The sequence below is a fragment of the Schistocerca cancellata genome, unplaced genomic scaffold (genome assembly GCF_023864275.1).
Source record: "Schistocerca cancellata isolate TAMUIC-IGC-003103 unplaced genomic scaffold, iqSchCanc2.1 HiC_scaffold_716, whole genome shotgun sequence".
Classification (NCBI taxonomy): domain Eukaryota; kingdom Metazoa; phylum Arthropoda; class Insecta; order Orthoptera; family Acrididae; genus Schistocerca; species Schistocerca cancellata.
This window is the reverse complement of record NW_026046727.1, coordinates 9-25,848: the sequence shown is the minus strand read 5'-3', so window position 1 is coordinate 25,848 and position 25,840 is coordinate 9. Positions and strand designations below refer to the sequence as shown.

General features: G+C 51.0%; 40 non-coding genes across 40 annotated transcripts; 32 read left to right on the top strand and 8 right to left on the bottom strand.

Annotated features, from left to right (window-relative positions):
- Positions 1 to 122: 122 nt before the first annotated feature.
- On the top strand, positions 123 to 194 carry Trnae-cuc (transfer RNA glutamic acid (anticodon CUC)). The gene has a single exon. It is a non-coding gene; the product is annotated as a tRNA-Glu (tRNA).
- Positions 195 to 451: 257 nt separating this feature from the next.
- Positions 452 to 525, top strand: Trnai-aau (transfer RNA isoleucine (anticodon AAU)). Its single transcript has one exon. It is a non-coding gene; the product is annotated as a tRNA-Ile (tRNA).
- Positions 526 to 1,268: 743 nt separating this feature from the next.
- Positions 1,269 to 1,340, bottom strand: Trnag-ucc (transfer RNA glycine (anticodon UCC)). Its single transcript has one exon. It is a non-coding gene; the product is annotated as a tRNA-Gly (tRNA).
- A 323-nt stretch (positions 1,341 to 1,663) lies between these two features.
- Trnag-gcc (transfer RNA glycine (anticodon GCC)) lies at positions 1,664 to 1,734 on the top strand. Its single transcript has one exon. It is a non-coding gene; the product is annotated as a tRNA-Gly (tRNA).
- A 295-nt stretch (positions 1,735 to 2,029) lies between these two features.
- Positions 2,030 to 2,102, top strand: Trnam-cau (transfer RNA methionine (anticodon CAU)). Its single transcript has one exon. It is a non-coding gene; the product is annotated as a tRNA-Met (tRNA).
- A 6,312-nt stretch (positions 2,103 to 8,414) lies between these two features.
- On the top strand, positions 8,415 to 8,488 carry Trnai-aau (transfer RNA isoleucine (anticodon AAU)). Its single transcript has one exon. It is a non-coding gene; the product is annotated as a tRNA-Ile (tRNA).
- Positions 8,489 to 9,231: 743 nt separating this feature from the next.
- Positions 9,232 to 9,303, bottom strand: Trnag-ucc (transfer RNA glycine (anticodon UCC)). The gene has a single exon. It is a non-coding gene; the product is annotated as a tRNA-Gly (tRNA).
- Positions 9,304 to 9,626: 323 nt separating this feature from the next.
- Trnag-gcc (transfer RNA glycine (anticodon GCC)) lies at positions 9,627 to 9,697 on the top strand. Its single transcript has one exon. It is a non-coding gene; the product is annotated as a tRNA-Gly (tRNA).
- Positions 9,698 to 9,992: 295 nt separating this feature from the next.
- On the top strand, positions 9,993 to 10,065 carry Trnam-cau (transfer RNA methionine (anticodon CAU)). The gene has a single exon. It is a non-coding gene; the product is annotated as a tRNA-Met (tRNA).
- A 456-nt stretch (positions 10,066 to 10,521) lies between these two features.
- Trnae-cuc (transfer RNA glutamic acid (anticodon CUC)) lies at positions 10,522 to 10,593 on the top strand. The gene has a single exon. It is a non-coding gene; the product is annotated as a tRNA-Glu (tRNA).
- A 257-nt stretch (positions 10,594 to 10,850) lies between these two features.
- Trnai-aau (transfer RNA isoleucine (anticodon AAU)) lies at positions 10,851 to 10,924 on the top strand. The gene has a single exon. It is a non-coding gene; the product is annotated as a tRNA-Ile (tRNA).
- Positions 10,925 to 11,667: 743 nt separating this feature from the next.
- On the bottom strand, positions 11,668 to 11,739 carry Trnag-ucc (transfer RNA glycine (anticodon UCC)). Its single transcript has one exon. It is a non-coding gene; the product is annotated as a tRNA-Gly (tRNA).
- Positions 11,740 to 12,062: 323 nt separating this feature from the next.
- Positions 12,063 to 12,133, top strand: Trnag-gcc (transfer RNA glycine (anticodon GCC)). Its single transcript has one exon. It is a non-coding gene; the product is annotated as a tRNA-Gly (tRNA).
- A 295-nt stretch (positions 12,134 to 12,428) lies between these two features.
- Trnam-cau (transfer RNA methionine (anticodon CAU)) lies at positions 12,429 to 12,501 on the top strand. Its single transcript has one exon. It is a non-coding gene; the product is annotated as a tRNA-Met (tRNA).
- A 456-nt stretch (positions 12,502 to 12,957) lies between these two features.
- Positions 12,958 to 13,029, top strand: Trnae-cuc (transfer RNA glutamic acid (anticodon CUC)). Its single transcript has one exon. It is a non-coding gene; the product is annotated as a tRNA-Glu (tRNA).
- Positions 13,030 to 13,286: 257 nt separating this feature from the next.
- Trnai-aau (transfer RNA isoleucine (anticodon AAU)) lies at positions 13,287 to 13,360 on the top strand. The gene has a single exon. It is a non-coding gene; the product is annotated as a tRNA-Ile (tRNA).
- A 743-nt stretch (positions 13,361 to 14,103) lies between these two features.
- Positions 14,104 to 14,175, bottom strand: Trnag-ucc (transfer RNA glycine (anticodon UCC)). The gene has a single exon. It is a non-coding gene; the product is annotated as a tRNA-Gly (tRNA).
- Positions 14,176 to 14,498: 323 nt separating this feature from the next.
- Trnag-gcc (transfer RNA glycine (anticodon GCC)) lies at positions 14,499 to 14,569 on the top strand. The gene has a single exon. It is a non-coding gene; the product is annotated as a tRNA-Gly (tRNA).
- A 295-nt stretch (positions 14,570 to 14,864) lies between these two features.
- On the top strand, positions 14,865 to 14,937 carry Trnam-cau (transfer RNA methionine (anticodon CAU)). The gene has a single exon. It is a non-coding gene; the product is annotated as a tRNA-Met (tRNA).
- A 456-nt stretch (positions 14,938 to 15,393) lies between these two features.
- Positions 15,394 to 15,465, top strand: Trnae-cuc (transfer RNA glutamic acid (anticodon CUC)). Its single transcript has one exon. It is a non-coding gene; the product is annotated as a tRNA-Glu (tRNA).
- A 257-nt stretch (positions 15,466 to 15,722) lies between these two features.
- Positions 15,723 to 15,796, top strand: Trnai-aau (transfer RNA isoleucine (anticodon AAU)). Its single transcript has one exon. It is a non-coding gene; the product is annotated as a tRNA-Ile (tRNA).
- Positions 15,797 to 16,539: 743 nt separating this feature from the next.
- On the bottom strand, positions 16,540 to 16,611 carry Trnag-ucc (transfer RNA glycine (anticodon UCC)). Its single transcript has one exon. It is a non-coding gene; the product is annotated as a tRNA-Gly (tRNA).
- A 323-nt stretch (positions 16,612 to 16,934) lies between these two features.
- Positions 16,935 to 17,005, top strand: Trnag-gcc (transfer RNA glycine (anticodon GCC)). Its single transcript has one exon. It is a non-coding gene; the product is annotated as a tRNA-Gly (tRNA).
- Positions 17,006 to 17,300: 295 nt separating this feature from the next.
- Positions 17,301 to 17,373, top strand: Trnam-cau (transfer RNA methionine (anticodon CAU)). The gene has a single exon. It is a non-coding gene; the product is annotated as a tRNA-Met (tRNA).
- Positions 17,374 to 17,829: 456 nt separating this feature from the next.
- On the top strand, positions 17,830 to 17,901 carry Trnae-cuc (transfer RNA glutamic acid (anticodon CUC)). Its single transcript has one exon. It is a non-coding gene; the product is annotated as a tRNA-Glu (tRNA).
- Positions 17,902 to 18,158: 257 nt separating this feature from the next.
- On the top strand, positions 18,159 to 18,232 carry Trnai-aau (transfer RNA isoleucine (anticodon AAU)). The gene has a single exon. It is a non-coding gene; the product is annotated as a tRNA-Ile (tRNA).
- A 743-nt stretch (positions 18,233 to 18,975) lies between these two features.
- On the bottom strand, positions 18,976 to 19,047 carry Trnag-ucc (transfer RNA glycine (anticodon UCC)). Its single transcript has one exon. It is a non-coding gene; the product is annotated as a tRNA-Gly (tRNA).
- Positions 19,048 to 19,370: 323 nt separating this feature from the next.
- Positions 19,371 to 19,441, top strand: Trnag-gcc (transfer RNA glycine (anticodon GCC)). The gene has a single exon. It is a non-coding gene; the product is annotated as a tRNA-Gly (tRNA).
- Positions 19,442 to 19,736: 295 nt separating this feature from the next.
- Positions 19,737 to 19,809, top strand: Trnam-cau (transfer RNA methionine (anticodon CAU)). The gene has a single exon. It is a non-coding gene; the product is annotated as a tRNA-Met (tRNA).
- Positions 19,810 to 20,265: 456 nt separating this feature from the next.
- Trnae-cuc (transfer RNA glutamic acid (anticodon CUC)) lies at positions 20,266 to 20,337 on the top strand. The gene has a single exon. It is a non-coding gene; the product is annotated as a tRNA-Glu (tRNA).
- A 257-nt stretch (positions 20,338 to 20,594) lies between these two features.
- Positions 20,595 to 20,668, top strand: Trnai-aau (transfer RNA isoleucine (anticodon AAU)). Its single transcript has one exon. It is a non-coding gene; the product is annotated as a tRNA-Ile (tRNA).
- A 743-nt stretch (positions 20,669 to 21,411) lies between these two features.
- Positions 21,412 to 21,483, bottom strand: Trnag-ucc (transfer RNA glycine (anticodon UCC)). Its single transcript has one exon. It is a non-coding gene; the product is annotated as a tRNA-Gly (tRNA).
- A 323-nt stretch (positions 21,484 to 21,806) lies between these two features.
- On the top strand, positions 21,807 to 21,877 carry Trnag-gcc (transfer RNA glycine (anticodon GCC)). Its single transcript has one exon. It is a non-coding gene; the product is annotated as a tRNA-Gly (tRNA).
- A 295-nt stretch (positions 21,878 to 22,172) lies between these two features.
- Trnam-cau (transfer RNA methionine (anticodon CAU)) lies at positions 22,173 to 22,245 on the top strand. Its single transcript has one exon. It is a non-coding gene; the product is annotated as a tRNA-Met (tRNA).
- Positions 22,246 to 23,030: 785 nt separating this feature from the next.
- On the top strand, positions 23,031 to 23,104 carry Trnai-aau (transfer RNA isoleucine (anticodon AAU)). The gene has a single exon. It is a non-coding gene; the product is annotated as a tRNA-Ile (tRNA).
- A 743-nt stretch (positions 23,105 to 23,847) lies between these two features.
- On the bottom strand, positions 23,848 to 23,919 carry Trnag-ucc (transfer RNA glycine (anticodon UCC)). Its single transcript has one exon. It is a non-coding gene; the product is annotated as a tRNA-Gly (tRNA).
- A 323-nt stretch (positions 23,920 to 24,242) lies between these two features.
- Positions 24,243 to 24,312, top strand: Trnag-gcc (transfer RNA glycine (anticodon GCC)). The gene has a single exon. It is a non-coding gene; the product is annotated as a tRNA-Gly (tRNA).
- Positions 24,313 to 24,607: 295 nt separating this feature from the next.
- On the top strand, positions 24,608 to 24,680 carry Trnam-cau (transfer RNA methionine (anticodon CAU)). The gene has a single exon. It is a non-coding gene; the product is annotated as a tRNA-Met (tRNA).
- A 456-nt stretch (positions 24,681 to 25,136) lies between these two features.
- Trnae-cuc (transfer RNA glutamic acid (anticodon CUC)) lies at positions 25,137 to 25,208 on the top strand. Its single transcript has one exon. It is a non-coding gene; the product is annotated as a tRNA-Glu (tRNA).
- A 257-nt stretch (positions 25,209 to 25,465) lies between these two features.
- Positions 25,466 to 25,539, top strand: Trnai-aau (transfer RNA isoleucine (anticodon AAU)). Its single transcript has one exon. It is a non-coding gene; the product is annotated as a tRNA-Ile (tRNA).
- The last annotated feature ends 301 nt before the right edge of the window (positions 25,540 to 25,840 follow it).

Sequence of the window (25,840 nt, the reverse complement as noted above, 5' to 3'; positions counted from 1 at the left end):
ATGGCTTGTGACTTTTGACATGCGCGCCTCGCCATGGGCGCGCGAAAAGGTGCTCGCAAACAGGGAAAGTGCGACACGGAAAGCGAGTGGACCGGGTGTAAACGCCGAGAAGAATGTGCCCGTCCGGTGTGGTCTAGTGGCTAGGATACCTGGCTCTCACCCAGGAGGCCCGGGTTCGATTCCCGGTACCGGAACGGAATTTTTTCGGAAGAAATCACGACAAGTTTTGACCCTGGGAAAGGCTGTTTTACGTCCTCCTCGCGTTATAGCTACTGGTTCTTAAACGTCAGCTGAAGACAGTCGAGAGAAACGGGCACGCAATGAAATTACTACGAGCAGCGGAATAAAGGGAGAAGAGACGCTGGTCCACTGTTGGACTGCTACCATAGAAATGTTACATGGCAATACGCAGAGCAATTCCCGCGAAGCGATGGAAGACTGTCTGCACCGAGGCCCGTTAGCTCAGTTGGTTAGAGCGTCGTGCTAATAACGCAAAGGTCGTGGGTTCGATCCCCCCACTGGCCACTACGATTTCACTTTTTCAAAAAGGCAACGCCGATTTCGGCGGGGAAGTATGGTGACAAAGAAATCGTCACATTGTGTGGGAGCTGATAGGGGACCAGAACGCGACTTGTCGGGACGCGCTAAAACACTTCACTGGTCACAGCACGGTGAACACACAGTTTCTCGTCCGATCACCGCTACTGCGCGAAGCTGGGCGTTGTCAGTGCTTGGGCGGGTGACCGCCTGCGAACACACGCCACTGCCGATAGTTTCAATTCGTATTTCTCTTTCCTCTTCGGTATCGGAGCTGCAGCGCTATTCGGTCAAGGGCACTGGCGCCACATTTTGCCTCTCCGTATGCCAGGTCGCGCCGTGCGGCCACAGTGAAATGAAGGAGCGTGTTGAAATATTTTCAACAAAGAAAAGAAAAATCTACTAGTAATAAAACTGAATTTGTCTGACAGAACATGTAAAATCAGACAATACATGATAACAGGCAGCAGGTATTTACTTGAGGCATAAGTAATGTGGTGCCCGCCCGCCTCGCCATACCTCTCTCAGTCGTTTTGCGTGCTTGTCCTTTTTATATAGGCCGATTGGAGAGCGTCAGCTCTCGCGTCAGCTGAGCAAAGTCGAGACAAGTCGAGACTGAAGGGGAATCGACGCACACGCTATAGGGTGGCCTGCAGCGAGTAAGATGGGGAAAGAAACATTAATTGAAGGACGCGTGGCAAAAGTACTCATACGCAAAAGTAAAAGCCGGCTGCGGTGGCCGGGAATCGAACCCGGATCAACTGCTTGGAAGGCAACTATGCTGACCATTACACCACCACCGCACGGTTTCCGCCCGCGCACGCCGCGCTGTGTCTGCTTCCCGCCTGTCGGCGGCGGCTCAAGGTGGTCGTAGCTGTAGGCGCATTACGTGGTAGGCGAGCGCATCCAGACAGCGTCTCTACGCACATTTCGCGTCCTTTGGCAAGAGTCGTCGCGTGCGTGCGCCACAAGAGTACTTAGGCGATCGCGTTCGGGCGTCATTTTTAAGCAGCAGTGCAGTGCAGGATTCAGCGTCTGTAGCATTCTCTCGAGAGGATGCGACGGCGCTGGACGGCAGTCCCACTTTCCCCGCAGACGTCTGCCACGGAAAGCACCAGGAAGCTGAGCATCGGTGGTTCAGTGGTAGAATGCTCGCCTGCCACGCGGGCGGCCCGGGTTCGATTCCCGGCCGATGCATCATTTTGTTTTTTCTCCGATAGTGGTGCTGCGTGTCTTTCGCACTCGAACTGCGTGAGCCATAAGAATGAACCGCGGTATTTCCGTGTGGAAATAACCAAACATGCAGCGCGCACGACTGCTCGTTTGGACTCTTGTGTGCTATTGTACATACTGGCGTCGGCCTAGCATCGCAAGTTGCCTGTCGCGCCGGGAATGCACGTGTAGCAACAGAAAAAAATGAGCCAGGAAGTGCAGACTCTCTACCAGTGGTATTTGGTACTTACCGAGATTCCAGAAGACGTGGCGATCACTTGTCTCGGTAGCGCAGTAGGCAGCGCGTAAGTCTCATAATCTTAAGGTCGTGAGTTCGATCCTCACCCGGGGCATTTAATTTACTTTCGTCCACAGCTAAATTGACGCCTCTGGGGTTTGCGAAGGAGCGAAACACTTTGTACTTTGTTATCCACAAGGCTTCACCGACTCAGCGTGATAATGTTTACTTCCCGTCATTACTACCTGCAGTTCTTATGTAAAATTTTCAAGGAAAAAAGTACTAGTAATAAAACTGAATTTCGTACGATATAACGTGTAAAGTCACACAATGTATGACCTGCTGTATGATGACAGGCAGCAGGTCTTTACTTGCGAAATAAGTAAATAAATATTACTACTTACAGCTTTGCTTTTCCTCCTACCCCTGTAACAACGAGGCATAAAGCAATGGCTTGTGACTTTTGACATGCGCGCCTCGCCATGGGCGCGCGAAAAGGTGCTCGCAAACAGGGAAAGTGCGACACGGAAAGCGAGTGGACCGGGTGTAAACGCCGAGAAGAATGTGCCCGTCCGGTGTGGTCTAGTGGCAGTTCCGCTTCAGACGCCGTGCAGTGTGGACGTGCTTAGTCTTCCGCTCCGCCGTAGCGTTACGTCTAGTGGAATATCGTTTGTTTACGTGTTGTGTTGTAACTTCTGTGAGTGTTTCTACGTTTTGGTTCGTCCTTGGTGTTTCTTGTTGTGCTTCTTTAGGTGTGTTCTGTGTAGCGGTTTCGACCGCATCGTTTAACCATGTCGTCTCAGGTAATTCCTCGCCAGGCTACAGTCAGTTTTGCATTTGACAAGTCAACCCGCCATGTGCAACCTAGTTCCCTTGAGGTCCATGATTGGTTAGTAGACACATTCGGTATTAATTCGGATCAGGTGCACACTGCTTATTTTGATACCGAGCTGTATGTATTCTTTGTTAAGTTTATGGACCCCCTTCAAGTTGATAGAATTCTTTCCAAATTTGGTCATCAGGTTCTCTTTCGGCATCGGGATGATTCTGTAAGTACCGTGCTGCTTTCCAATGCTTCTATCACGTATACCAGTGTTCGTGTATACAACCTTCCGCCGGAGGTGGACAATGTTTATCTTAAGGAGGGTTTACTCAAGTATGGTGATGTTAAAAGTATTCGTCTTGAACGCTGGTCGAGCCAGCATCGCCTGCAATGTTACAGTGGTATTCGCTCGGTCGAAATGCACGTAAAGCAGAATATTCCGTCTCACCTGCAGATCGGTGGATATCGTGTCCACGTTACATATAGTGGTCAGGTTGGTACCTGTTTTTTGTGCAATGAGAGTGGTCACGTGCGTACCAACTGTCCGCGAAGGGTTTTTGTTTTAAAAAATTCTCTCGAACAGCGTCGCAAGTTAACGGTCGCTGACCTCGTTGCAGGTGGTTCTGCTCTTGGTGTAGACCAGTCCAATGGTAGTAGCACCCCGCCACCGGTTTTGCATACCCCTGACAAAGAATTTCCTCCTTTGCGGGCTAAATCTGATGTTGTTCCGTCTGCTCCTCCTGTGGGTGTGCCGCTTTTGAATCATAAACGGCGTCGCGCACAAGATGGGAATAGTACAGATGAGGATCTCCCTGAGATGCTCCAGTCCGAGCGACCAGCGCCCTCCGCGCCGCAGAGTAATGTCGATGCTCCTTGCCCTCCTGAGGTAGCGGTTCCGGTGGCGGCTGGTGCCGCCCCCCCGGCCTCCGATGCGGCTTCTCTCGCGTCGGATCGTCGGTCGGGCGAGTTGGCGCCGTCTTCCGAACCGACTTCGTTGTCACAACAAGTGGAGCCGCACCAACTTCCTGCTTCGCTGCCCCACACCTCTGCCGGCGGAGCTGCTCCGCTTCCTTCCACCTTTCCGCCTTCGGACCTTCCTGCTCAAGTTTCGCACCCGTATAGTCCATGTTTGCCGGATGCTAATGTAGGTGTCGACCAGTCCGTTTCGTCGGATGTTTCCCCCGCGACCCCGGATCCCGAATGTGGACCGGCGCGGGTGGTGTCGGATACAGAACTTGACCCTCCTACGTCACCGGCGGCTGACGCCTCCTTGCCCGTCAGCCGTCGCAAGTTACGCGTTCAGCCGAACGTCAATGCTGTTCGTAAAAAACCGAAGCGTAAGGGATCCGCGGAACGGGGTAGCAGTCCCCCTCTCTCGGATTCCTCCGTCTCCCCTGCTATGGACTGTGACGTTGGTGCGTCGGTGTAGGTGATTTCTTCTCTCGCTTTTCTCTCCATGGTTCAAGCATACACCTTTCTTACCTTAAATGTTAACCGCATTGAGTCCGACGTTCGCATTGCCTCTTTGCGGCAGTTTATTTACGACTCCTGTGCGGACGTCGTGTTTTTGCAGGAAGTGTTGTTTTCTGATCTCTCTCTACCTGGTTTTCAAACTGTTTTTAATGTCGCACCGGAATATTCAACAGGAACTGCTCTTTTCTTTCGAGAAGGTATTCCTATTACTGACGTTGAATTCCTTGACTCTGGCCGTGGGATTGGTTGTCGTCTTTTTGATCTCAGCCTAGTTGTTTTGTATGCCCCCTCTGGTTCGGGTCACGCTGTGACTCGATCGCGTTTTTATAAGGAAGAGATTATTTATCTTTTGCGCAAGAGCCCTCGCAGCCTCCTGTTAGGAGGCGATTTTAATTGTGTTTTACGCCCTGAAGATCAGTCCCCAAATTTTAATTATTGCCGAGATTTACATGACTTGGTTCGTACGATGCACCTGCGGGATGTTTGGGAACACAAATATCCAACCCTGGTGAAGTTTACGTTTTTTACCGCATCCTCATGCAGTAGACTCGACAGATTTTATTTATCTGATTTTTTATGTGATAAAATTCTTACTGTCGATGTTATTCCTACTAGTTTTTCTGACCATTGTGCTTTTACTGCAACTGTCAATTTTAATCGCCAACCTGCAAAACTTTATCGTTCCCAGTGGATGTTAAATGTTTCCCACCTTGCCGACAGTGATATGGATGATGTTATGCGTGGCGTGTGGGAGCGCTGTCTTCGCTCTGTCCCGCGTTACCCCTCCTTGCTGGTTTGGTGGACTGCGTTTGCCAAGCCCAAGATTCGTCAGACTTTGATTTTTTACTGTGCTGCAAGGGCGCGTGAGTTTAAGAACACGTACGAATTTTACTACTCTGTCCTGCGTGACCTCTATGACGCAGCAGATACCTCTCCTCTGCGGATCCATGATGTTCGTCGTATTAAAGCCAAGCTCTTGACCCTCAAACGACGACAGATGGATGGTCTGCGAGTTAAGTCGAAACCTCCCTCTCTCGTTGCAGGTGAGCTGACATCTTTGTACCACCTGCTACGGCATCAGACTCGTCGTCGTCGCTCCTTTATCTCTTCCCTTACGGTGGATGATGGACGGCAGCTTATTGTACAGGAGGAAATGGTTCGAGCTCTCCATCAGTATTACACTAGTCTGTATTCTGCCGATGATTCTGGGGAGTCCCTTGCGGATGATGTTCTTGGAGATCTTACTGCGACGATCGCGCCTGATGCGAACGGCGACTTTCTCCGGGAGTTCCAGGTCGATGATGTTTTCGACTTTATTGCTCGCTCTCCGTCTGGTAAATCTCCGGGTCCAGACGGCCTACCTAAAGAATTTTATCTTCGTTTTTGGCCTCTTTTGGGCGGCACTTTTACGCAGATTTTAAATGAGATTGTCAGGGGGATGGATGTGCCTGCCGATTTTAAAGTAGGGAAACTTGTTTTAATTCCTAAGTCCTCTGGTCGTATATCTGCTGCCAATCTTCGTCCGCTCACATTGCTGAACTTCGACTACAAGACGGCTGCTAGAGCGCTCAATAGCCGATTATCTTCACTGCTTCGGGATGTGATTGGTGCACATCAATGTTGTTTAAATGATAGATCTATTCTGACTCCTGTAGCCGAATATCGGGATGTTGTCTCGGTTGCGGCGGTTACCAATGTTCAGTGTGCCTTTGCTTTCCTAGATTTTTATAAGGCTTTTGATCACGTTAATCATGTGTTTTTAGATCGTGTTTTAGGTATAATAGGTTTTAACGCTTCGTCCCGTGGCGTTCTTGGCAACTTGTATAGGGGAATAACTGCCCGGGTGTCTGTCAATGGGCAGCTGACGCCGCCCATTGATATCCGCCGCGGGGTGCCTCAGGGCAGTCCGCTCTCTATGTCCTTATTCGTGTTGTCCCTGGAACCACTGCTTCGGACCATTGCTCTCAAGCTTCAGGGTATGTCCCTCTCTGGTGGGACCCTCACTATTAAGGCATACGCGGATGATGTCGTTGTTCTCCTCCGTCAGCGTACAGATATCCTGTTATTGAAAGGGGCAGTTGATACTTACTGTCGTGTCTCTGGAGCACGTCTTAATCACGGCAAATGCAAGATCCTTGACATTCGAGGATTTCGCGGTGTTGATGTACCTTGGGCCACTTTTGTCGATCGCCATACGTCCTTGGGGATTATCGTTGATCGGTGTCCTCTCAAAATGGCGGCTCTCAATTGGAAATCTGTCACCGAGAAGATACAGGGTGCTCTGATGGTTCATGAGCAGCGTTCTCTTAACATTTTGCAAAAAGTTCGCATTTTAGACACGTACGTTTTATGTAAATCCTATTATGTTGCTCAGCTGTTCCCACTTCCCCTGATGGTGGCGAAAAGGTTGCGCCAATTGTCCAGCAGGTTTATATGGAAGGGCCATCTATTCAGGTTACGATACGAGGTTATGACGAAACCGCGTCTCTCCGGAGGTTTGGGCCTCTCTGACATTACTCGCAAGGCGTCAGCGTTGTACGTCCGCCGTACGACTCTCATTGTCACACAAGAAGTGAGTTCCATTACGTCCGAGCTTTTTACTGTCGTGCGTCCGGGGAGCCTTGCTCCACCTGTCGACGTCGGTCGCCTCAATTTTAAGTTGAAGCACATCCGGGAATTTTATATTGCGGTGAGCTACCTCGGTGACGTCTTTTTGCGGCGACCTGTGCCAACGACCAAGTTTTTGATTGCCCGCTGGAAGGGGCAGGACGGTCCCAATCCAATAGAACTGGCGTCTCCATCTGTCTCCTGGAGGAACGTCTGGAAGAATGTTAGTTTGCCGATCCACTCTATGGCCGTGACGTCCACGTGGTATAGGGTAATTAATAATTTGATCCCCACAAATGTACGACTGCACCGCATTGGTCTTTCTGACACGGACAAATGTACTCGGTGTGGTCTCCTGGATACCCTTGAACATCGATTCACCTGTTGTGGCCACCTTGCAAATTGGCGTTGGCTCAGGAAACAACTGGCTTTTGTAACTAGGTCTGCTGAAGCCGCTTATACCATTGATATCATCGTACGGCCCGATTCTTATTTCTTTCCGCGGACGAAGCTTAATACAGTCATGTGGTTGATTGGCCATTTTGTACATTTTGTCGTCACTTGTCATGAGGAGGATGAACGCCTAGCGTTTCAGCAGTACATGCTTACTGCTTACTGGACCCGCTTGCGATTGCCACGTCTCCGCGATGACTTTGCCAACATGCTTACCCTGACGTTCGAAAGAGAGGGTGTTGGATAACGTCGCCCATGAGCGCCACATTTTTATGATATTTCTGGATTGCAACTATCCCGTGTCATCCTTCTTTTATTTCTTTCTTTTCATTTTCCGCCAGGACTGCAGTTTTCGTGGAACTTTTGGCTGAAAAAGAACAACAATGAGGCCAAGTAACGGGACAGTGGAAAAGTTCCAATGCCCTTGTGCAGGTGCCATTCGGAGACGGGACAGTGGAGACATCGTGGCCAGGCCTCGGGATTCGACCCCTGCCCGCTTTGTTTCCGCAGCCCTGAATCTGAAGGACACCTCTTGTAATGAGGACATATACAAACATACAACAGATAAAGAGATAAGAGAGCTAATAAAACCAAAAAAAAAACAAAAAAAAAAGTGGTTAAGGCGTAAAAAAAAAAAGTAGCTAGGATACCTGGCTTTCACCCAGAAAAAAGAAAAAAAAAATGGTGTAATGGAAAAAAAAAAAAAAAAAAAAAAAAAAAGTGGTTAAGGCAAAAAAAAAAAAAAAAAAAAAAAAAGTGGCTAGGATACCTGGCTCTCACCCAGGAGGCCCGGGTTCGATTCCCGGTACCGGAACGGAATTTTTTCGGAAGAAATCACGACAAGTTTTGACCCTGGGAAAGGCTGTTTTACGTCCTCCTCGCGTTATAGCTACTGGTTCTTAAACGTCAGCTGAAGACAGTCGAGAGAAACGGGCACGCAATGAAATTACTACGAGCAGCGGAATAAAGGGAGAAGAGACGCTGGTCCACTGTTGGACTGCTACCATAGAAATGTTACATGGCAATACGCAGAGCAATTCCCGCGAAGCGATGGAAGACTGTCTGCACCGAGGCCCGTTAGCTCAGTTGGTTAGAGCGTCGTGCTAATAACGCAAAGGTCGTGGGTTCGATCCCCCCACTGGCCACTACGATTTCACTTTTTCAAAAAGGCAACGCCGATTTCGGCGGGGAAGTATGGTGACAAAGAAATCGTCACATTGTGTGGGAGCTGATAGGGGACCAGAACGCGACTTGTCGGGACGCGCTAAAACACTTCACTGGTCACAGCACGGTGAACACACAGTTTCTCGTCCGATCACCGCTACTGCGCGAAGCTGGGCGTTGTCAGTGCTTGGGCGGGTGACCGCCTGCGAACACACGCCACTGCCGATAGTTTCAATTCGTATTTCTCTTTCCTCTTCGGTATCGGAGCTGCAGCGCTATTCGGTCAAGGGCACTGGCGCCACATTTTGCCTCTCCGTATGCCAGGTCGCGCCGTGCGGCCACAGTGAAATGAAGGAGCGTGTTGAAATATTTTCAACAAAGAAAAAAAAAATCTACTAGTAATAAAACTGAATTTGTCTGACAGAACATGTAAAATCAGACAATACATGATAACAGGCAGCAGGTATTTACTTGAGGCATAAGTAATGTGGTGCCCGCCCGCCTCGCCATACCTCTCTCAGTCGTTTTGCGTGCTTGTCCTTTTTATATAGGCCGATTGGAGAGCGTCAGCTCTCGCGTCAGCTGAGCAAAGTCGAGACAAGTCGAGACTGAAGGGGAATCGACGCACACGCTATAGGGTGGCCTGCAGCGAGTAAGATGGGGAAAGAAACATTAATTGAAGGACGCGTGGCAAAAGTACTCATACGCAAAAGTAAAAGCCGGCTGCGGTGGCCGGGAATCGAACCCGGATCAACTGCTTGGAAGGCAACTATGCTGACCATTACACCACCACCGCACGGTTTCCGTCCGCGCACGCCGCGCTGTGTCTGCTTCCCGCCTGTCGGCGGCGGCTCAAGGTGGTCGTAGCTGTAGGCGCATTACGTGGTAGGCGAGCGCATCCAGACAGCGTCTCTACGCACATTTCGCGTCCTTTGGCAAGAGTCGTCGCGTGCGTGCGCCACAAGAGTACTTAGGCGATCGCGTTCGGGCGTCATTTTTAAGCAGCAGTGCAGTGCAGGATTCAGCGTCTGTAGCATTCTCTCGAGAGGATGCGACGGCGCTGGACGGCAGTCCCACTTTCCCCGCAGACGTCTGCCACGGAAAGCACCAGGAAGCTGAGCATCGGTGGTTCAGTGGTAGAATGCTCGCCTGCCACGCGGGCGGCCCGGGTTCGATTCCCGGCCGATGCATCATTTTGTTTTTTCTCCGATAGTGGTGCTGCGTGTCTTTCGCACTCGAACTGCGTGAGCCATAAGAATGAACCGCGGTATTTCCGTGTGGAAATAACCAAACATGCAGCGCGCACGACTGCTCGTTTGGACTCTTGTGTGCTATTGTACATACTGGCGTCGGCCTAGCATCGCAAGTTGCCTGTCGCGCCGGGAATGCACGTGTAGCAACAGAAAAAAATGAGCCAGGAAGTGCAGACTCTCTACCAGTGGTATTTGGTACTTACCGAGATTCCAGAAGACGTGGCGATCACTTGTCTCGGTAGCGCAGTAGGCAGCGCGTAAGTCTCATAATCTTAAGGTCGTGAGTTCGATCCTCACCCGGGGCATTTAATTTACTTTCGTCCACAGCTAAATTGACGCCTCTGGGGTTTGCGAAGGAGCGAAACACTTTGTACTTTGTTATCCACAAGGCTTCACCGACTCAGCGTGATAATGTTTACTTCCCGTCATTACTACCTGCAGTTCTTATGTAAAATTTTCAAGGAAAAAAGTACTAGTAATAAAACTGAATTTCGTACGATATAACGTGTAAAGTCACACAATGTATGACCTGCTGTATGATGACAGGCAGCAGGTCTTTACTTGCGAAATAAGTAAATAAATATTACTACTTACAGCTTTGCTTTTCCTCCTACCCCTGTAACAACGAGGCATAAAGCAATGGCTTGTGACTTTTGACATGCGCGCCTCGCCATGGGCGCGCGAAAAGGTGCTCGCAAACAGGGAAAGTGCGACACGGAAAGCGAGTGGACCGGGTGTAAACGCCGAGAAGAATGTGCCCGTCCGGTGTGGTCTAGTGGCTAGGATACCTGGCTCTCACCCAGGAGGCCCGGGTTCGATTCCCGGTACCGGAACGGAATTTTTTCGGAAGAAATCACGACAAGTTTTGACCCTGGGAAAGGCTGTTTTACGTCCTCCTCGCGTTATAGCTACTGGTTCTTAAACGTCAGCTGAAGACAGTCGAGAGAAACGGGCACGCAATGAAATTACTACGAGCAGCGGAATAAAGGGAGAAGAGACGCTGGTCCACTGTTGGACTGCTACCATAGAAATGTTACATGGCAATACGCAGAGCAATTCCCGCGAAGCGATGGAAGACTGTCTGCACCGAGGCCCGTTAGCTCAGTTGGTTAGAGCGTCGTGCTAATAACGCAAAGGTCGTGGGTTCGATCCCCCCACTGGCCACTACGATTTCACTTTTTCAAAAAGGCAACGCCGATTTCGGCGGGGAAGTATGGTGACAAAGAAATCGTCACATTGTGTGGGAGCTGATAGGGGACCAGAACGCGACTTGTCGGGACGCGCTAAAACACTTCACTGGTCACAGCACGGTGAACACACAGTTTCTCGTCCGATCACCGCTACTGCGCGAAGCTGGGCGTTGTCAGTGCTTGGGCGGGTGACCGCCTGCGAACACACGCCACTGCCGATAGTTTCAATTCGTATTTCTCTTTCCTCTTCGGTATCGGAGCTGCAGCGCTATTCGGTCAAGGGCACTGGCGCCACATTTTGCCTCTCCGTATGCCAGGTCGCGCCGTGCGGCCACAGTGAAATGAAGGAGCGTGTTGAAATATTTTCAACAAAGAAAAAAAAAATCTACTAGTAATAAAACTGAATTTGTCTGACAGAACATGTAAAATCAGACAATACATGATAACAGGCAGCAGGTATTTACTTGAGGCATAAGTAATGTGGTGCCCGCCCGCCTCGCCATACCTCTCTCAGTCGTTTTGCGTGCTTGTCCTTTTTATATAGGCCGATTGGAGAGCGTCAGCTCTCGCGTCAGCTGAGCAAAGTCGAGACAAGTCGAGACTGAAGGGGAATCGACGCACACGCTATAGGGTGGCCTGCAGCGAGTAAGATGGGGAAAGAAACATTAATTGAAGGACGCGTGGCAAAAGTACTCATACGCAAAAGTAAAAGCCGGCTGCGGTGGCCGGGAATCGAACCCGGATCAACTGCTTGGAAGGCAACTATGCTGACCATTACACCACCACCGCACGGTTTCCGTCCGCGCACGCCGCGCTGTGTCTGCTTCCCGCCTGTCGGCGGCGGCTCAAGGTGGTCGTAGCTGTAGGCGCATTACGTGGTAGGCGAGCGCATCCAGACAGCGTCTCTACGCACATTTCGCGTCCTTTGGCAAGAGTCGTCGCGTGCGTGCGCCACAAGAGTACTTAGGCGATCGCGTTCGGGCGTCATTTTTAAGCAGCAGTGCAGTGCAGGATTCAGCGTCTGTAGCATTCTCTCGAGAGGATGCGACGGCGCTGGACGGCAGTCCCACTTTCCCCGCAGACGTCTGCCACGGAAAGCACCAGGAAGCTGAGCATCGGTGGTTCAGTGGTAGAATGCTCGCCTGCCACGCGGGCGGCCCGGGTTCGATTCCCGGCCGATGCATCATTTTGTTTTTTCTCCGATAGTGGTGCTGCGTGTCTTTCGCACTCGAACTGCGTGAGCCATAAGAATGAACCGCGGTATTTCCGTGTGGAAATAACCAAACATGCAGCGCGCACGACTGCTCGTTTGGACTCTTGTGTGCTATTGTACATACTGGCGTCGGCCTAGCATCGCAAGTTGCCTGTCGCGCCGGGAATGCACGTGTAGCAACAGAAAAAAATGAGCCAGGAAGTGCAGACTCTCTACCAGTGGTATTTGGTACTTACCGAGATTCCAGAAGACGTGGCGATCACTTGTCTCGGTAGCGCAGTAGGCAGCGCGTAAGTCTCATAATCTTAAGGTCGTGAGTTCGATCCTCACCCGGGGCATTTAATTTACTTTCGTCCACAGCTAAATTGACGCCTCTGGGGTTTGCGAAGGAGCGAAACACTTTGTACTTTGTTATCCACAAGGCTTCACCGACTCAGCGTGATAATGTTTACTTCCCGTCATTACTACCTGCAGTTCTTATGTAAAATTTTCAAGGAAAAAAGTACTAGTAATAAAACTGAATTTCGTACGATATAACGTGTAAAGTCACACAATGTATGACCTGCTGTATGATGACAGGCAGCAGGTCTTTACTTGCGAAATAAGTAAATAAATATTACTACTTACAGCTTTGCTTTTCCTCCTACCCCTGTAACAACGAGGCATAAAGCAATGGCTTGTGACTTTTGACATGCGCGCCTCGCCATGGGCGCGCGAAAAGGTGCTCGCAAACAGGGAAAGTGCGACACGGAAAGCGAGTGGACCGGGTGTAAACGCCGAGAAGAATGTGCCCGTCCGGTGTGGTCTAGTGGCTAGGATACCTGGCTCTCACCCAGGAGGCCCGGGTTCGATTCCCGGTACCGGAACGGAATTTTTTCGGAAGAAATCACGACAAGTTTTGACCCTGGGAAAGGCTGTTTTACGTCCTCCTCGCGTTATAGCTACTGGTTCTTAAACGTCAGCTGAAGACAGTCGAGAGAAACGGGCACGCAATGAAATTACTACGAGCAGCGGAATAAAGGGAGAAGAGACGCTGGTCCACTGTTGGACTGCTACCATAGAAATGTTACATGGCAATACGCAGAGCAATTCCCGCGAAGCGATGGAAGACTGTCTGCACCGAGGCCCGTTAGCTCAGTTGGTTAGAGCGTCGTGCTAATAACGCAAAGGTCGTGGGTTCGATCCCCCCACTGGCCACTACGATTTCACTTTTTCAAAAAGGCAACGCCGATTTCGGCGGGGAAGTATGGTGACAAAGAAATCGTCACATTGTGTGGGAGCTGATAGGGGACCAGAACGCGACTTGTCGGGACGCGCTAAAACACTTCACTGGTCACAGCACGGTGAACACACAGTTTCTCGTCCGATCACCGCTACTGCGCGAAGCTGGGCGTTGTCAGTGCTTGGGCGGGTGACCGCCTGCGAACACACGCCACTGCCGATAGTTTCAATTCGTATTTCTCTTTCCTCTTCGGTATCGGAGCTGCAGCGCTATTCGGTCAAGGGCACTGGCGCCACATTTTGCCTCTCCGTATGCCAGGTCGCGCCGTGCAGCCACAGTGAAATGAAGGAGCGTGTTGAAATATTTTCAACAAAGAAAAAAAAAATCTACTAGTAATAAAACTGAATTTGTCTGACAGAACATGTAAAATCAGACAATACATGATAACAGGCAGCAGGTATTTACTTGAGGCATAAGTAATGTGGTGCCCGCCCGCCTCGCCATACCTCTCTCAGTCGTTTTGCGTGCTTGTCCTTTTTATATAGGCCGATTGGAGAGCGTCAGCTCTCGCGTCAGCTGAGCAAAGTCGAGACAAGTCGAGACTGAAGGGGAATCGACGCACACGCTATAGGGTGGCCTGCAGCGAGTAAGATGGGGAAAGAAACATTAATTGAAGGACGCGTGGCAAAAGTACTCATACGCAAAAGTAAAAGCCGGCTGCGGTGGCCGGGAATCGAACCCGGATCAACTGCTTGGAAGGCAACTATGCTGACCATTACACCACCACCGCACGGTTTCCGTCCGCGCACGCCGCGCTGTGTCTGCTTCCCGCCTGTCGGCGGCGGCTCAAGGTGGTCGTAGCTGTAGGCGCATTACGTGGTAGGCGAGCGCATCCAGACAGCGTCTCTACGCACATTTCGCGTCCTTTGGCAAGAGTCGTCGCGTGCGTGCGCCACAAGAGTACTTAGGCGATCGCGTTCGGGCGTCATTTTTAAGCAGCAGTGCAGTGCAGGATTCAGCGTCTGTAGCATTCTCTCGAGAGGATGCGACGGCGCTGGACGGCAGTCCCACTTTCCCCGCAGACGTCTGCCACGGAAAGCACCAGGAAGCTGAGCATCGGTGGTTCAGTGGTAGAATGCTCGCCTGCCACGCGGGCGGCCCGGGTTCGATTCCCGGCCGATGCATCATTTTGTTTTTTCTCCGATAGTGGTGCTGCGTGTCTTTCGCACTCGAACTGCGTGAGCCATAAGAATGAACCGCGGTATTTCCGTGTGGAAATAACCAAACATGCAGCGCGCACGACTGCTCGTTTGGACTCTTGTGTGCTATTGTACATACTGGCGTCGGCCTAGCATCGCAAGTTGCCTGTCGCGCCGGGAATGCACGTGTAGCAACAGAAAAAAATGAGCCAGGAAGTGCAGACTCTCTACCAGTGGTATTTGGTACTTACCGAGATTCCAGAAGACGTGGCGATCACTTGTCTCGGTAGCGCAGTAGGCAGCGCGTAAGTCTCATAATCTTAAGGTCGTGAGTTCGATCCTCACCCGGGGCATTTAATTTACTTTCGTCCACAGCTAAATTGACGCCTCTGGGGTTTGCGAAGGAGCGAAACACTTTGTACTTTGTTATCCACAAGGCTTCACCGACTCAGCGTGATAATGTTTACTTCCCGTCATTACTACCTGCAGTTCTTATGTAAAATTTTCAAGGAAAAAAGTACTAGTAATAAAACTGAATTTCGTACGATATAACGTGTAAAGTCACACAATGTATGACCTGCTGTATGATGACAGGCAGCAGGTCTTTACTTGCGAAATAAGTAAATAAATATTACTACTTACAGCTTTGCTTTTCCTCCTACCCCTGTAACAACGAGGCATAAAGCAATGGCTTGTGACTTTTGACATGCGCGCCTCGCCATGGGCGCGCGAAAAGGTGCTCGCAAACAGGGAAAGTGCGACACGGAAAGCGAGTGGACCGGGTGTAAACGCCGAGAAGAATGTGCCCGTCCGGTGTGGTCTAGTGGCTAGGATACCTGGCTCTCACCCAGGAGGCCCGGGTTCGATTCCCGGTACCGGAACGGAATTTTTTCGGAAGAAATCACGACAAGTTTTGACCCTGGGAAAGGCTGTTTTACGTCCTCCTCGCGTTATAGCTACTGGTTCTTAAACGTCAGCTGAAGACAGTCGAGAGAAACGGGCACGCAATGAAATTACTACGAGCAGCGGAATAAAGGGAGAAGAGACGCTGGTCCACTGTTGGACTGCTACCATAGAAATGTTACATGGCAATACGCAGAGCAATTCCCGCGAAGCGATGGAAGACTGTCTGCACCGAGGCCCGTTAGCTCAGTTGGTTAGAGCGTCGTGCTAATAACGCAAAGGTCGTGGGTTCGATCCCCCCACTGGCCACTACGATTTCACTTTTTCAAAAAGGCAACGCCGATTTCGGCGGGGAAGTATGGTGACAAAGAAATCGTCACATTGTGTGGGAGCTGATAGGGGACCAGAACGCGACTTGTCGGGACGCGCTAAAACACTTCACTGGTCACAGCACGGTGAACACACAGTTTCTCGTCCGATCACCGCTACTGCGCGAAGCTGGGCGTTGTCAGTGCTTGGGCGGGTGACCGCCTGCGAACACACGCCACTGCCGATAGTTTCAATTCGTATTTCTCTTTCCTCTTCGGTATCGGAGCTGCAGCGCTATTCGGTCAAGGGCACTGGCGCCACATTTTGCCTCTCCGTATGCCAGGTCGCGCCGTGCGGCCACAGTGAAATGAAGGAGCGTGTTGAAATATTTTCAACAAAGAAAAAAAAAATCTACTAGTAATAAAACTGAATTTGTCTGACAGAACATGTAAAATCAGACAATACATGATAACAGGCAGCAGGTATTTACTTGAGGCATAAGTAATGTGGTGCCCGCCCGCCTCGCCATACCTCTCTCAGTCGTTTTGCGTGCTTGTCCTTTTTATATAGGCCGATTGGAGAGCGTCAGCTCTCGCGTCAGCTGAGCAAAGTCGAGACAAGTCGAGACTGAAGGGGAATCGACGCACACGCTATAGGGTGGCCTGCAGCGAGTAAGATGGGGAAAGAAACATTAATTGAAGGACGCGTGGCAAAAGTACTCATACGCAAAAGTAAAAGCCGGCTGCGGTGGCCGGGAATCGAACCCGGATCAACTGCTTGGAAGGCAACTATGCTGACCATTACACCACCACCGCACGGTTTCCGTCCGCGCACGCCGCGCTGTGTCTGCTTCCCGCCTGTCGGCGGCGGCTCAAGGTGGTCGTAGCTGTAGGCGCATTACGTGGTAGGCGAGCGCATCCAGACAGCGTCTCTACGCACATTTCGCGTCCTTTGGCAAGAGTCGTCGCGTGCGTGCGCCACAAGAGTACTTAGGCGATCGCGTTCGGGCGTCATTTTTAAGCAGCAGTGCAGTGCAGGATTCAGCGTCTGTAGCATTCTCTCGAGAGGATGCGACGGCGCTGGACGGCAGTCCCACTTTCCCCGCAGACGTCTGCCACGGAAAGCACCAGGAAGCTGAGCATCGGTGGTTCAGTGGTAGAATGCTCGCCTGCCACGCGGGCGGCCCGGGTTCGATTCCCGGCCGATGCATCATTTTGTTTTTTCTCCGATAGTGGTGCTGCGTGTCTTTCGCACTCGAACTGCGTGAGCCATAAGAATGAACCGCGGTATTTCCGTGTGGAAATAACCAAACATGCAGCGCGCACGACTGCTCGTTTGGACTCTTGTGTGCTATTGTACATACTGGCGTCGGCCTAGCATCGCAAGTTGCCTGTCGCGCCGGGAATGCACGTGTAGCAACAGAAAAAAATGAGCCAGGAAGTGCAGACTCTCTACCAGTGGTATTTGGTACTTACCGAGATTCCAGAAGACGTGGCGATCACTTGTCTCGGTAGCGCAGTAGGCAGCGCGTAAGTCTCATAATCTTAAGGTCGTGAGTTCGATCCTCACCCGGGGCATTTAATTTACTTTCGTCCACAGCTAAATTGACGCCTCTGGGGTTTGCGAAGGAGCGAAACACTTTGTACTTTGTTATCCACAAGGCTTCACCGACTCAGCGTGATAATGTTTACTTCCCGTCATTACTACCTGCAGTTCTTATGTAAAATTTTCAAGGAAAAAAGTACTAGTAATAAAACTGAATTTCGTACGATATAACGTGTAAAGTCACACAATGTATGACCTGCTGTATGATGACAGGCAGCAGGTCTTTACTTGCGAAATAAGTAAATAAATATTACTACTTACAGCTTTGCTTTTCCTCCTACCCCTGTAACAACGAGGCATAAAGCAATGGCTTGTGACTTTTGACATGCGCGCCTCGCCATGGGCGCGCGAAAAGGTGCTCGCAAACAGGGAAAGTGCGACACGGAAAGCGAGTGGACCGGGTGTAAACGCCGAGAAGAATGTGCCCGTCCGGTGTGGTCTAGTGGCTAGGATACCTGGCTCTCACCCAGGAGGCCCGGGTTCGATTCCCGGTACCGGAACGGAATTTTTTCGGAAGAAATCACGACAAGTTTTGACCCTGGGAAAGGCTGTTTTACGTCCTCCTCGCGTTATAGCTACTGGTTCTTAAACGTCAGCTGAAGACAGTCGAGAGAAACGGGCACGCAATGAAATTACTACGAGCAGCGGAATAAAGGGAGAAGAGACGCTGGTCCACTGTTGGACTGCTACCATAGAAATGTTACATGGCAATACGCAGAGCAATTCCCGCGAAGCGATGGAAGACTGTCTGCACCGAGGCCCGTTAGCTCAGTTGGTTAGAGCGTCGTGCTAATAACGCAAAGGTCGTGGGTTCGATCCCCCCACTGGCCACTACGATTTCACTTTTTCAAAAAGGCAACGCCGATTTCGGCGGGGAAGTATGGTGACAAAGAAATCGTCACATTGTGTGGGAGCTGATAGGGGACCAGAACGCGACTTGTCGGGACGCGCTAAAACACTTCACTGGTCACAGCACGGTGAACACACAGTTTCTCGTCCGATCACCGCTACTGCGCGAAGCTGGGCGTTGTCAGTGCTTGGGCGGGTGACCGCCTGCGAACACACGCCACTGCCGATAGTTTCAATTCGTATTTCTCTTTCCTCTTCGGTATCGGAGCTGCAGCGCTATTCGGTCAAGGGCACTGGCGCCACATTTTGCCTCTCCGTATGCCAGGTCGCGCCGTGCAGCCACAGTGAAATGAAGGAGCGTGTTGAAATATTTTCAACAAAGAAAAAAAAAATCTACTAGTAATAAAACTGAATTTGTCTGACAGAACATGTAAAATCAGACAATACATGATAACAGGCAGCAGGTATTTACTTGAGGCATAAGTAATGTGGTGCCCGCCCGCCTCGCCATACCTCTCTCAGTCGTTTTGCGTGCTTGTCCTTTTTATATAGGCCGATTGGAGAGCGTCAGCTCTCGCGTCAGCTGAGCAAAGTCGAGACAAGTCGAGACTGAAGGGGAATCGACGCACACGCTATAGGGTGGCCTGCAGCGAGTAAGATGGGGAAAGAAACATTAATTGAAGGACGCGTGGCAAAAGTACTCATACGCAAAAGTAAAAGCCGGCTGCGGTGGCCGGGAATCGAACCCGGATCAACTGCTTGGAAGGCAACTATGCTGACCATTACACCACCACCGCACGGTTTCCGTCCGCGCACGCCGCGCTGTGTCTGCTTCCCGCCTGTCGGCGGCGGCTCAAGGTGGTCGTAGCTGTAGGCGCATTACGTGGTAGGCGAGCGCATCCAGACAGCGTCTCTACGCACATTTCGCGTCCTTTGGCAAGAGTCGTCGCGTGCGTGCGCCACAAGAGTACTTAGGCGATCGCGTTCGGGCGTCATTTTTAAGCAGCAGTGCAGTGCAGGATTCAGCGTCTGTAGCATTCTCTCGAGAGGATGCGACGGCGCTGGACGGCAGTCCCACTTTCCCCGCAGACGTCTGCCACGGAAAGCACCAGGAAGCTGAGCATCGGTGGTTCAGTGGTAGAATGCTCGCCTGCCACGCGGGCGGCCCGGGTTCGATTCCCGGCCGATGCATCATTTTGTTTTTTCTCCGATAGTGGTGCTGCGTGTCTTTCGCACTCGAACTGCGTGAGCCATAAGAATGAACCGCGGTATTTCCGTGTGGAAATAACCAAACATGCAGCGCGCACGACTGCTCGTTTGGACTCTTGTGTGCTATTGTACATACTGGCGTCGGCCTAGCATCGCAAGTTGCCTGTCGCGCCGGGAATGCACGTGTAGCAACAGAAAAAAATGAGCCAGGAAGTGCAGACTCTCTACCAGTGGTATTTGGTACTTACCGAGATTCCAGAAGACGTGGCGATCACTTGTCTCGGTAGCGCAGTAGGCAGCGCGTAAGTCTCATAATCTTAAGGTCGTGAGTTCGATCCTCACCCGGGGCATTTAATTTACTTTCGTCCACAGCTAAATTGACGCCTCTGGGGTTTGCGAAGGAGCGAAACACTTTGTACTTTGTTATCCACAAGGCTTCACCGACTCAGCGTGATAATGTTTACTTCCCGTCATTACTACCTGCAGTTCTTATGTAAAATTTTCAAGGAAAAAAGTACTAGTAATAAAACTGAATTTCGTACGATATAACGTGTAAAGTCACACAATGTATGACCTGCTGTATGATGACAGGCAGCAGGTCTTTACTTGCGAAATAAGTAAATAAATATTACTACTTACAGCTTTGCTTTTCCTCCTACCCCTGTAACAACGAGGCATAAAGCAATGGCTTGTGACTTTTGACATGCGCGCCTCGCCATGGGCGCGCGAAAAGGTGCTCGCAAACAGGGAAAGTGCGACACGGAAAGCGAGTGGACCGGGTGTAAACGCCGAGAAGAATGTGCCCGTCCGGTGTGGTCTAGTGGCTAGGATACCTGGCTCTCACCCAGGAGGCCCGGGTTCGATTCCCGGTACCGGAACGGAATTTTTTCGGAAGAAATCACGACAAGTTTTGACCCTGGGAAAGGCTGTTTTACGTCCTCCTCGCGTTATAGCTACTGGTTCTTAAACGTCAGCTGAAGACAGTCGAGAGAAACGGGCACGCAATGAAATTACTACGAGCAGCGGAATAAAGGGAGAAGAGACGCTGGTCCACTGTTGGACTGCTACCATAGAAATGTTACATGGCAATACGCAGAGCAATTCCCGCGAAGCGATGGAAGACTGTCTGCACCGAGGCCCGTTAGCTCAGTTGGTTAGAGCGTCGTGCTAATAACGCAAAGGTCGTGGGTTCGATCCCCCCACTGGCCACTACGATTTCACTTTTTCAAAAAGGCAACGCCGATTTCGGCGGGGAAGTATGGTGACAAAGAAATCGTCACATTGTGTGGGAGCTGATAGGGGACCAGAACGCGACTTGTCGGGACGCGCTAAAACACTTCACTGGTCACAGCACGGTGAACACACAGTTTCTCGTCCGATCACCGCTACTGCGCGAAGCTGGGCGTTGTCAGTGCTTGGGCGGGTGACCGCCTGCGAACACACGCCACTGCCGATAGTTTCAATTCGTATTTCTCTTTCCTCTTCGGTATCGGAGCTGCAGCGCTATTCGGTCAAGGGCACTGGCGCCACATTTTGCCTCTCCGTATGCCAGGTCGCGCCGTGCAGCCACAGTGAAATGAAGGAGCGTGTTGAAATATTTTCAACAAAGAAAAAAAAAATCTACTAGTAATAAAACTGAATTTGTCTGACAGAACATGTAAAATCAGACAATACATGATAACAGGCAGCAGGTATTTACTTGAGGCATAAGTAATGTGGTGCCCGCCCGCCTCGCCATACCTCTCTCAGTCGTTTTGCGTGCTTGTCCTTTTTATATAGGCCGATTGGAGAGCGTCAGCTCTCGCGTCAGCTGAGCAAAGTCGAGACAAGTCGAGACTGAAGGGGAATCGACGCACACGCTATAGGGTGGCCTGCAGCGAGTAAGATGGGGAAAGAAACATTAATTGAAGGACGCGTGGCAAAAGTACTCATACGCAAAAGTAAAAGCCGGCTGCGGTGGCCGGGAATCGAACCCGGATCAACTGCTTGGAAGGCAACTATGCTGACCATTACACCACCACCGCACGGTTTCCGTCCGCGCACGCCGCGCTGTGTCTGCTTCCCGCCTGTCGGCGGCGGCTCAAGGTGGTCGTAGCTGTAGGCGCATTACGTGGTAGGCGAGCGCATCCAGACAGCGTCTCTACGCACATTTCGCGTCCTTTGGCAAGAGTCGTCGCGTGCGTGCGCCACAAGAGTACTTAGGCGATCGCGTTCGGGCGTCATTTTTAAGCAGCAGTGCAGTGCAGGATTCAGCGTCTGTAGCATTCTCTCGAGAGGATGCGACGGCGCTGGACGGCAGTCCCACTTTCCCCGCAGACGTCTGCCACGGAAAGCACCAGGAAGCTGAGCATCGGTGGTTCAGTGGTAGAATGCTCGCCTGCCACGCGGGCGGCCCGGGTTCGATTCCCGGCCGATGCATCATTTTGTTTTTTCTCCGATAGTGGTGCTGCGTGTCTTTCGCACTCGAACTGCGTGAGCCATAAGAATGAACCGCGGTATTTCCGTGTGGAAATAACCAAACATGCAGCGCGCACGACTGCTCGTTTGGACTCTTGTGTGCTATTGTACATACTGGCGTCGGCCTAGCATCGCAAGTTGCCTGTCGCGCCGGGAATGCACGTGTAGCAACAGAAAAAAATGAGCCAGGAAGTGCAGACTCTCTACCAGTGGTATTTGGTACTTACCGAGATTCCAGAAGACGTGGCGATCACTTGTCTCGGTAGCGCAGTAGGCAGCGCGTAAGTCTCATAATCTTAAGGTCGTGAGTTCGATCCTCACCCGGGGCATTTAATTTACTTTCGTCCACAGCTAAATTGACGCCTCTGGGGTTTGCGAAGGAGCGAAACACTTTGTACTTTGTTATCCACAAGGCTTCACCGACTCAGCGTGATAATGTTTACTTCCCGTCATTACTACCTGCAGTTCTTATGTAAAATTTTCAAGGAAAAAAGTACTAGTAATAAAACTGAATTTCGTACGATATAACGTGTAAAGTCACACAATGTATGACCTGCTGTATGATGACAGGCAGCAGGTCCTTTACTTGCGAAATAAGTAAATAAATATTACTACTTACAGCTTTGCTTTTCCTCCTACCCCTGTAACAACGAGGCATAAAGCAATGGCTTGTGACTTTTGACATGCGCGCCTCGCCATGGGCGCGCGAAAAGGTGCTCGCAAACAGGGAAAGTGCGACACGGAAAGCGAGTGGACCGGGTGTAAACGCCGAGAAGAATGTGCCCGTCCGGTGTGGTCTAGTGGCTAGGATACCTGGCTCTCACCAGGAGGCCCGGGTTCGATTCCCGGTACCGGAACGGAATTTTTTCGGAAGAAATCACGACAAGTTTTGACCCTGGGAAAGGCTGTTTTACGTCCTCCTCGCGTTATAGCTACTGGTTCTTAAACGTCAGCTGAAGACAGTCGAGAGAAACGGGCACGCAATGAAATTACTACGAGCAGCGGAATAAAGGGAGAAGAGACGCTGGTCCACTGTTGGACTGCTACCATAGAAATGTTACATGGCAATACGCAGAGCAATTCCCGCGAAGCGATGGAAGACTGTCTGCACCGAGGCCCGTTAGCTCAGTTGGTTAGAGCGTCGTGCTAATAACGCAAAGGTCGTGGGTTCGATCCCCCCACTGGCCACTACGATTTCACTTTTTCAAAAAGGCAACGCCGATTTCGGCGGGGAAGTATGGTGACAAAGAAATCGTCACATTGTGTGGGAGCTGATAGGGGACCAGAACGCGACTTGTCGGGACGCGCTAAAACACTTCACTGGTCACAGCACGGTGAACACACAGTTTCTCGTCCGATCACCGCTACTGCGCGAAGCTGGGCGTTGTCAGTGCTTGGGCGGGTGACCGCCTGCGAACACACGCCACTGCCGATAGTTTCAATTCGTATTTCTCTTTCCTCTTCGGTATCGGAGCTGCAGCGCTATTCGGTCAAGGGCACTGGCGCCACATTTTGCCTCTCCGTATGCCAGGTCGCGCCGTGCAGCCACAGTGAAATGAAGGAGCGTGTTGAAATATTTTCAACAAAGAAAAAAAAAATCTACTAGTAATAAAACTGAATTTGTCTGACAGAACATGTAAAATCAGACAATACATGATAACAGGCAGCAGGTATTTACTTGAGGCATAAGTAATGTGGTGCCCGCCCGCCTCGCCATACCTCTCTCAGTCGTTTTGCGTGCTTGTCCTTTTTATATAGGCCGATTGGAGAGCGTCAGCTCTCGCGTCAGCTGAGCAAAGTCGAGACAAGTCGAGACTGAAGGGGAATCGACGCACACGCTATAGGGTGGCCTGCAGCGAGTAAGATGGGGAAAGAAACATTAATTGAAGGACGCGTGGCAAAAGTACTCATACGCAAAAGTAAAAGCCGGCTGCGGTGGCCGGGAATCGAACCCGGATCAACTGCTTGGAAGGCAACTATGCTGACCATTACACCACCACCGCACGGTTTCCGTCCGCGCACGCCGCGCTGTGTCTGCTTCCCGCCTGTCGGCGGCGGCTCAAGGTGGTCGTAGCTGTAGGCGCATTACGTGGTAGGCGAGCGCATCCAGACAGCGTCTCTACGCACATTTCGCGTCCTTTGGCAAGAGTCGTCGCGTGCGTGCGCCACAAGAGTACTTAGGCGATCGCGTTCGGGCGTCATTTTTAAGCAGCAGTGCAGTGCAGGATTCAGCGTCTGTAGCATTCTCTCGAGAGGATGCGACGGCGCTGGACGGCAGTCCCACTTTCCCCGCAGACGTCTGCCACGGAAAGCACCAGGAAGCTGAGCATCGGTGGTTCAGTGGTAGAATGCTCGCCTGCCACGCGGGCGGCCGGGTTCGATTCCCGGCCGATGCATCATTTTGTTTTTTCTCCGATAGTGGTGCTGCGTGTCTTTCGCACTCGAACTGCGTGAGCCATAAGAATGAACCGCGGTATTTCCGTGTGGAAATAACCAAACATGCAGCGCGCACGACTGCTCGTTTGGACTCTTGTGTGCTATTGTACATACTGGCGTCGGCCTAGCATCGCAAGTTGCCTGTCGCGCCGGGAATGCACGTGTAGCAACAGAAAAAAATGAGCCAGGAAGTGCAGACTCTCTACCAGTGGTATTTGGTACTTACCGAGATTCCAGAAGACGTGGCGATCACTTGTCTCGGTAGCGCAGTAGGCAGCGCGTAAGTCTCATAATCTTAAGGTCGTGAGTTCGATCCTCACCCGGGGCATTTAATTTACTTTCGTCCACAGCTAAATTGACGCCTCTGGGGTTTGCGAAGGAGCGAAACACTTTGTACTTTGTTATCCACAAGGCTTCACCGACTCAGCGTGATAATGTTTACTTCCCGTCATTACTACCTGCAGTTCTTATGTAAAATTTTCAAGGAAAAAAGTACTAGTAATAAAACTGAATTTCGTACGATATAACGTGTAAAGTCACACAATGTATGACCTGCTGTATGATGACAGGCAGCAGGTCTTTACTTGCGAAATAAGTAAATAAATATTACTACTTACAGCTTTGCTTTTCCTCCTACCCCTGTAACAACGAGGCATAAAGCAATGGCTTGTGACTTTTGACATGCGCGCCTCGCCATGGGCGCGCGAAAAGGTGCTCGCAAACAGGGAAAGTGCGACACGGAAAGCGAGTGGACCGGGTGTAAACGCCGAGAAGAATGTGCCCGTCCGGTGTGGTCTAGTGGCTAGGATACCTGGCTCTCACCCAGGAGGCCCGGGTTCGATTCCCGGTACCGGAACGGAATTTTTTCGGAAGAAATCACGACAAGTTTTGACCCTGGGAAAGGCTGTTTTACGTCCTCCTCGCGTTATAGCTACTGGTTCTTAAACGTCAGCTGAAGACAGTCGAGAGAAACGGGCACGCAATGAAATTACTACGAGCAGCGGAATAAAGGGAGAAGAGACGCTGGTCCACTGTTGGACTGCTACCATAGAAATGTTACATGGCAATACGCAGAGCAATTCCCGCGAAGCGATGGAAGACTGTCTGCACCGAGGCCCGTTAGCTCAGTTGGTTAGAGCGTCGTGCTAATAACGCAAAGGTCGTGGGTTCGATCCCCCCACTGGCCACTACGATTTCACTTTTTCAAAAAGGCAACGCCGATTTCGGCGGGGAAGTATGGTGACAAAGAAATCGTCACATTGTGTGGGAGCTGATAGGGGACCAGAACGCGACTTGTCGGGACGCGCTAAAACACTTCACTGGTCACAGCACGGTGAACACACAGTTTCTCGTCCGATCACCGCTACTGCGCGAAGCTGGGCGTTGTCAGTGCTTGGGCGGGTGACCGCCTGCGAACACACGCCACTGCCGATAGTTTCAATTCGTATTTCTCTTTCCTCTTCGGTATCGGAGCTGCAGCGCTATTCG